Source organism: Nuphar pumila, chromosome 7 (assembly GCF_984573655.1).
Source record: "Nuphar pumila chromosome 7, dmNupPumi1.hap1.1, whole genome shotgun sequence".
Taxonomy (NCBI): Eukaryota; Viridiplantae; Streptophyta; class Magnoliopsida; order Nymphaeales; family Nymphaeaceae; genus Nuphar; species Nuphar pumila.
The window spans coordinates 110,720,721-110,728,664 of record NC_143255.1 but is presented as its reverse complement, the minus strand read 5'-3'; the positions used below and the strand labels follow the sequence as shown (position 1 = coordinate 110,728,664).

The 7,944-nt window shown below is 35.8% G+C and overlaps 1 non-coding gene across 1 annotated transcript; it reads left to right on the top strand.

The window, feature by feature from the left end:
• Positions 1 to 220: 220 nt before the first annotated feature.
• On the top strand, positions 221 to 409 carry LOC149832922 (U2 spliceosomal RNA). The gene has a single exon (XR_016433508.1). It is a non-coding gene; the product is annotated as a U2 spliceosomal RNA (small nuclear RNA).
• The last annotated feature ends 7,535 nt before the right edge of the window (positions 410 to 7,944 follow it).

The following is a 7,944-nucleotide window of genomic DNA, read 5'->3' as shown; positions in this document are numbered from 1 at the left end:
TCCTGATGATATTGATAGATGCTTGTTTTACACGCACATATCATCATCATGTTTTTTATGATGAGCAATCGTTTCCGAAGCGAGGAAAACCATGGGTGGGTGGGTGTCAGTGCTTGGTGGTAGAAAATGAAGCCTCGTTTTTAGTCCCATATCGCTGAGGAAAGCAAAGTGAGTGAGGTGAAGGGTGTACAAAATGGGGTTGAGAGGGGTAAAAACACTCATACCTTTCTCGGCCTTTTGGCTAAGATCAAGTGTAGTATCTGTTCTTATCAGTTTAATATGGTCCATGTGACCACACGATATTAAATTAATTTCTTTTGGGGGAGGGTGCCACCCACAGTAGCTTGCTACTGGGTCCCTCGAGCGTCGCCCTTGCGTTGCACTGCTACATGGGCCTGGCGCACCCCTACCAATTTTCAAATTTAATTTTTTAGTAGGTTATCCTTTTTATTAGTTTACTAATATTAAATTTTTATCAGTTCCATTTTCTTGCTTTTGATCAAAGAGTTGACAATTGGTTGGATTCTGATTTTATCGTGGATCTGATATGCACCCCTAATCCGATGATGTGTTGGATTGGTATCTCTTTTCGTATATATTGGATCCGTAGATGGTTTGAACTCTACGAATTTGATGGGAAAGAGAGAACTTGTTCAACACACGTACTGAAAATGTTGTCTCAAACACACAAAGTCTGATCACAGATAAGAATGAATCTGATCCATAGATTGGCTGTTGTTGCATGATCTCCATACGATGTTAGAATCAGGCTGGAGGTCCAACCAAACCTGACCCATTGATTATTTGGACTGTCATCCCAATAAGTCCTGGGCGCATCTCAAACCTTACAAGAGTCTGGTAGTCTTTTGCGAACGTGAGCCCGGGTCAGGTCTGTCAAGCCATAACAAGGCTTGGTCAAGCTAGGCTGGGGTGACCCGATGTCCACCAAAGAATTCCAAGGATTATGTTCAGCAACACTTGATACATTTATGGTAATTTTCGTTAAGGCTTGTTACATCATTACCGTGTGCATATATTATGTAAAACGCTGTTTACAAAGTTATTGTGAAGGATATAAAACCAAATCTGTTTGCACCTGACCTGTTTTTGATACCTGGTGCAAACAGTTCTATGCAATCTATACCCGAACCGACTAAAACCCAAATCCACGATACAATCAGTACCTGAACCCAAACCTTTTAAATGTCTGACAACCCAGTCCTGGACAGGTAAAAATGCTGCTTACAAAGTTATTGTGAAAGGGGTGAAAGGTAGGGGCGACTTGTGAATGTCACCACCAAGTTGACAGGGCGTACAAGTTCAAAACCCATGGGTGGCGTCCCTTGCTGGAAGGTCGAAGCTGGGTGTACTCCCCATTTGGCAAGGGGACCTTAAGGGAATGTTTGACAGTTTGTCTAGGTTTGGACAAAATGAACAAAAAAGATGGAACAAAACATTGTTTTGTTCGTTCCATAACAACTGTACCAAGTTCAACGTTTGCTTGGATCGTACTCAGATGTTGTGTTTCAAATATCCGTTGCTTGATAACATGGACAGTCATGGATAATGGATTAGATTACTTCATTTTGGATCGTATGACCCGATCCATTCACCATTTTATATGTTTTGATGAGTTTATTATGGATTTTTGGCACATATATGGATCCAATTACAGAAGCATGACTAAATTGATGGATTTTTTGCCTTGAATATGATTTTTTACCCCAAATATGAATCTAAAATGATGCTTTTTGATGAAAAGTATGCTTTAGCGTATGTAAAACAACTACACAAGATTTTTTTTTGATATCTTGATGTTATAATTGATATCAGATATGAATCCAAATACAAACATATGTTTAAAATCATACTTATAAGTTTCAGACCATAAGCAAACCCTCTTATGTATAAGCTTATATTAGACAACAGTATCACACTAATAAGATCATAGAGGCCTTCACAACCAAGCTGAAATTATTAGATCTACTTAGGTTGGAGTTGATTATTCTTCAACACTAAATCACATACTTTAAGTGAGATGCTGAAAAAAATTAGTAGAAAAATAAAATTCTCATCTATGTAAAGAAAAAACATGTTGCTGCAACTATCATTATTTGATAGGCAAGTGCCCTAGACATGATTCAAACAATGCAACTTTACAGATCCAACAATCAAATTTAAGATTCTTAACGGATTCAACAATCAAATTCAAGATGTAGGCTTTAGTTTAATATACTTTGATTTTCAGATCGAGTAACAGAAACCAGCAAAGCTAGTCCTAATATACAAATTGCAAAAAGTTGCAGGCTCTAAGCAGGTTCAAAATCTAGCAACGTTTTGATAGGAATGGGCACAAGTTTAGACGCAAAAGAGTAAACATTAACCTCTTCAATTGATGAATATTTATGATACAAAGCATATATAAAAAAAAAACTTTCGCATAAACAAAATGAATGGAATATGAGTTTCATCTGAATTTCATGTTGAACATGCCAACTAAAATGATGTTTTTTGATGTATAAATGGAAAACCTTTACTACGTCGCATTGTAAAGAGCCACCATTGTCAATAACCATCTTTTGCAGACAAATAATCAATTCACAAGTGTCACACACAAAAAATAGCTTGCTGCCTTCTAAAGAAAGCACCAACTTCTCGCATCTCTTAATTCAGTGTCTCTGAGTACATCGTGAAGGGGTGATCCAAAGTATTTTTTAATTCATTGTCTCTGAGTCTGAGGATGGCCATTAACCGGGGACCCTGTAAAGGTCCCCCTGTAAAGTCAAGTAGTGGTTCCATCTTCAAGCCCTACTCTTATGCCATCCATGAAAACAAAGAACCGAACAACCAACAAAACAGAATAGAATCCACAAATCCTTGTATAAGTTCAAAAGAACCACAAAAATAATATATTTATCCATGCAAATCATCAAAAACTAACACAGTATTTGACATATGTCATCATGTGATGAAACAACCAATAGAAGACAAACTACCACTTTTGTGGTTGCTGATAAAGTCTGATTCTGACCAATAAATGATGAACAAAACAATTTAGATTGGATAATACCAAAAGCACCTGAAAGTGAAGGCACAAACAATTGGCATGACCAGACTTGAAATAATAACACAATGAGCATGCCATAAGAACCCGTCTGATGAAATTCTTCTTCCAAACGGGCTTCAATGGAGATTCTTGAAAGCCCTAATCAAGAAGAAAAAAAAAAAGCGAAGAAGAGAAGAAGAAGAATAAGAAGAGAAGAAGAAAAAAAAAATCAAAGAAAAAAAAAGCCCTAATCAACAAGAAAAAAGAAAGAAGAAACTGAATGAAAAGAATAAGAAGAACAACACAGAAAGGGTCGGCGGCCTCGCCTCCACCCCTCTGTCGGACACCACCCAGAAAAAGCTCGTCCCTCGATCTGGCCGGCAACCCTTCACCATCCACCACTGAGAGAGAAGAGAGAGCACCGCCCCTCTGGTCGCTACATAGGAGAGAGAGAGAGAGAGAGAGAGAGAGAGAGAGAGAGAGAGAGAGTTGGGCATGGGAGGGTGTTGTGTGTTCTCCCCGAAACACAAATTCAAGTGTTCCTATGTGTACGAAGGAATATCTTGGGACCCATGATAATTCATATGCCAATGTTGCCCACAATGACTTTATAATAAAATAACATATAAAAAAGGTATATATGCTTTTGATGAAAATGTCCTTCCGTAAGATAGATATGCGTTGAACGAAAATGTCCTCCCGCTCCCCGTATATAGATTTGCACGTTCCGTCTTTATTTTTAGCTTGTGCTACAACACATGGCCACCTTCTCGTTCTTGCCTTGTTTTAGATAGAAAACTTTTTTTGGTTCGTTCCTACCTCGTGGAGAAAACTATAAATCGAACAATTGGTTCGATCATTGGTGGGCGTTAAAGAGAGATTTGTTGGCCATCTCTTTTTACAGTCTTCTCTTCTTCATTTTCGTTAGGCAGTATGAAAAAAAAACAATGAAGCACAAACATTCCAACAACTGCCATTAAAGCGTTGTGAGTACCTTTCCATGTCATCATGCTATTGTTGAAGAACATATGTCATCGTGAGTGTCATTAAGGCATTGTTCTGTTATTCTAGGTAGATTTTATGATTTCAACGGTTGGAAACTTGAAGACATTTGTAAGACGCTGGGACCTGTTGACAAGAATGCTTGGTTACAGATGCGAGCAAGGGCCTCTACCCCATTTGGTATCGTCTATTTAGTCAGTATATGCAATATAACACAAATTGTGGTTGTAGTAACACGTATATCGATTTGTGAGATATTATTTAATTTGTAATATATTATGTTGAATTACCGTATATCGATTTGTAAGATATTATGTGTTTTCTAGTGTCGATTTGTGAATTATTATTTTGTTTGTTGATATCGATTTGTAATATTATGCTCAATTGCCATATATCGATTTGTAAGCTATTATGTGTTTTATAGTGACAATTTGTGAGATATTGTTTTGTTTGTTAATATCGATTTATAATACATTATACTGAATTGTCGTATATCGATTTGTAAGATATTATGTGTTTTCTATTGTCAATTTGTGAGATATTGTTTTTTTTTTGTTAATATCGATTTGTAATATATTATGCTGAATTATCGTATATCGATTTGTAAGATATTATGTGTTTTTTACTGTCGATTTGTGAGATATTGTTTTGTTTGTTACTATCGATTTGTAATATATTATACTGAATTGTCGTATATCGATTTGTAAGATATTATGTGTTTTTGAGTATCAATTTGTTAGATATGGTGTTGTTTGTTAATATCGATTTGTAAGCTATTATGCTTAACTAATCAGTAGTTGTTGTTATATGCATCTTGAATAAATCATAGTAAACGTATGCGCTGGCTAACACAAATTGATATTTTGTACATGACAGTGTTCAGCATATCAGCTAGTTGCAGTGAAGATGACATATCTCAATCATTGGGAAGTCATGAAGCAATGAACATCAGTACTATTGACGCACCTGAAGAATTGAATATGTGCACTAATGATGCACATGATAAGAAGAGTGCAGGCATTGGATTCACTCTTGACTTGAATATTCCAGAAGACGAAATACAAGTCGATAATGAGGTAGACGATCATGACAGTGCACTTAACAAAGGCGTAGACACCTCAAGTTTATATGATAGTACACTTGACTCTGTTCCTGTAGAGGGAATGCAGTTTAATAATGAGGAAGCTGCATACAAATTTTACAATGATTATGCCTTAAAACTTGGCTTCAGTGTTAAAAGGTATTCTTGGGCAAAAAATGCACAGGGTGTCGTGGTGAGAAAGACATATGTTTGTTCTAAGCAAGGTTGAAAGAAGTAAAGTGAAAATCCAACAAGAAGCAAGCCAGATTCAAGATGCGACTGTCCAGCGAGAATGGTGTTAAAAAGACTTTTGAATGGGAAATATGTAGTTCGTACTTTAATCAGTGATCATAACCATGATTTAACCGCTTCATTTATGACTCCTATGTTAAGGTTACATCATAAAGTAACTGAAGCGCATGCTGCAATTGCTGAAATAGCTGATACCGCCAACATTGCACCAAGGAAGACATATCATTTCTACGCGTACGTAGATGGTGGTCGCAAGAATGTACCATTCACACCTATGGATCTAAGAAACCACTTAAAAAAGAAGATGTCAGAAAACATGAAGAATGAGAGAATATGTTCTTTGGTTGATTACCTACAGAAAAAAACAAATATTAACCCTGGTTTCTTTAGTGCAATGTAACTGGACGAAGATGGGTATGCTGTGAATATGTTTTGGGCGGATTCAAAGTCAAGAGTGGATTATGAATGCTTCAATGATGCACTTGTTTTTGATAGGATAGTGAAGATTAATACAGAACAATGGCCATTTGCGCAGTTTGTTGGAGTAAACCATCACTCACAGAGTTGCATATTAGGCAACATTTTTTTGTATGACCAGACCAAGAAAACCTTTGAGTGGTTGTTCAGAGTATTTACACAAACAATGAATGGGAAGCACCCTGAAGTTGTACTTACAGATGGTGATCATGTAATTGCAGCTACAGTGTCTCATGTATGGCCATATGCACATCATCGCCTATGTTTGTAGCATATCTTTCAAAATGCAGCAAAGAACATATAACACATTTTTAATCAGAAGACAGAGTTTGATAAAAAGTTTAGACAATGTGTACTTGAGAGCATAGATGAGGTCACCTTTATGTCTGATTGGAAGCAAATGATTCAGATGTACGACCTTGAAGACTGTGTGTGGTTATAATATTTATATGCAGACAAAGAGAAGTGGGCATTGGCTTATGGAAGACAATACTTTTGTGTAGGTATGATAAACACACAAAAAGCTGAATCTATGTATGCCACACTGAAAAAAATATTGTATTTATGTTTAATAATGTTTCATTTCATGGAACAATATGAATTATTTATAGATGGTCTTAGATAGAATGAGCTTGAACAAGATGTGAAATACTTCAACACCCACCCTATAACTTTGGGCATGAAAATATTGACGCGACCTGCAGATCTGTATAACTAACTGTATTTGAATGGACTAAGAAGGAGGTTATACAGGTCATGAATTGCAACATAGAAGGACATATGTAATATGAAAATATGCACAAATACCATATTGTATAGGATGACGAAGAGTATCAAAAAATGGCAAGAAGCACATGTTACGTACAATGTTGACAACATAACAGTTGAATGTACGTGCAAAATGTTTGAATTCAAAGGTATTTTATGTCGTCATGCATTAAAGGCACTTGATCAAGAGAAGATACAAAAAATATCTGAGTCATATATAATGCGAAGATGGACGAGACAAGTAAAGATTGAACTGATAGAGACAAATAAAGTCAGTCCATCTAGTATTGATGAGAAGTGCCAGATAGCCTCCCATTACCAACAACTATGTAGGTCACTTATGCATGTTGCAGATTTGACATCGAAAAGCGAAGAAGCCTATGCATGTATGAGAAATGTGTCAAGAAAATTATTTGAAAAAGTGTAGTTAATTTACCATGAGTCTGTTGTAGCTCGTGAAGACCAATCTAAGAAAATGAGATCGAACAACATAGGTGAAAATCACGCTTCCCCTGACCCTTGTGAGAAGTTATGCCAAAGCGTAAACATCATCTTCAATAAGTCAACAATAAATGTTGTAGATTATGATGAAAATATTCACCTAGCAAAGGGTATCAAAAGGAAACTTGCCTCTGATCGTAGTCGTTGGAGGATAAATGGTGCACTAGAATTGGTTGGCAAGAAAATGTCTAAGAAACAACCAACCTCTTCGCATGAACAGGTATGTAATACAGTATATTGCTTTCCATATAAATTGTATTACGTGCAACATATCAATATCTTGTATAATTTTCAACATGCAACAATATCATACAGACGTGCACTACAATGTTAGAACCTGCAATCCACCCGACCTGTTTGAGTGAAACAATGACATGAGTATGACAAATCTTTTGGTATGTAACAATTTTGGGAGGATGTTATCATTTCTTGTTGAACTTAATGTAGTGTTTGATATTGTTCTATTTTATGACAGGCTTTGTTCAATTCAAAAGCGAGCAACACAACACAAGAATGGCGTGTGGATTCTTCAACTTCAAAATAATTATAGCATTTAACTTTCATATCTTACAAATCCTTGTAATATTTAGCATTCTATAATTCTTTGTTGTAAATCGCTAATTCTTTGTTGTAATTCTATAATTCTTTATTGTAAATAGATAATTTTGTGTTGTAATATTATAATTCTTTGTTGTAATTCTACAATAAAAATCATACTACAAATATGATAAAAATCAACACTAGAAAACATATAATATCTTACACATCGATATACATCAATTGAGTATAATATAATACAAATCGATATATGAAAATT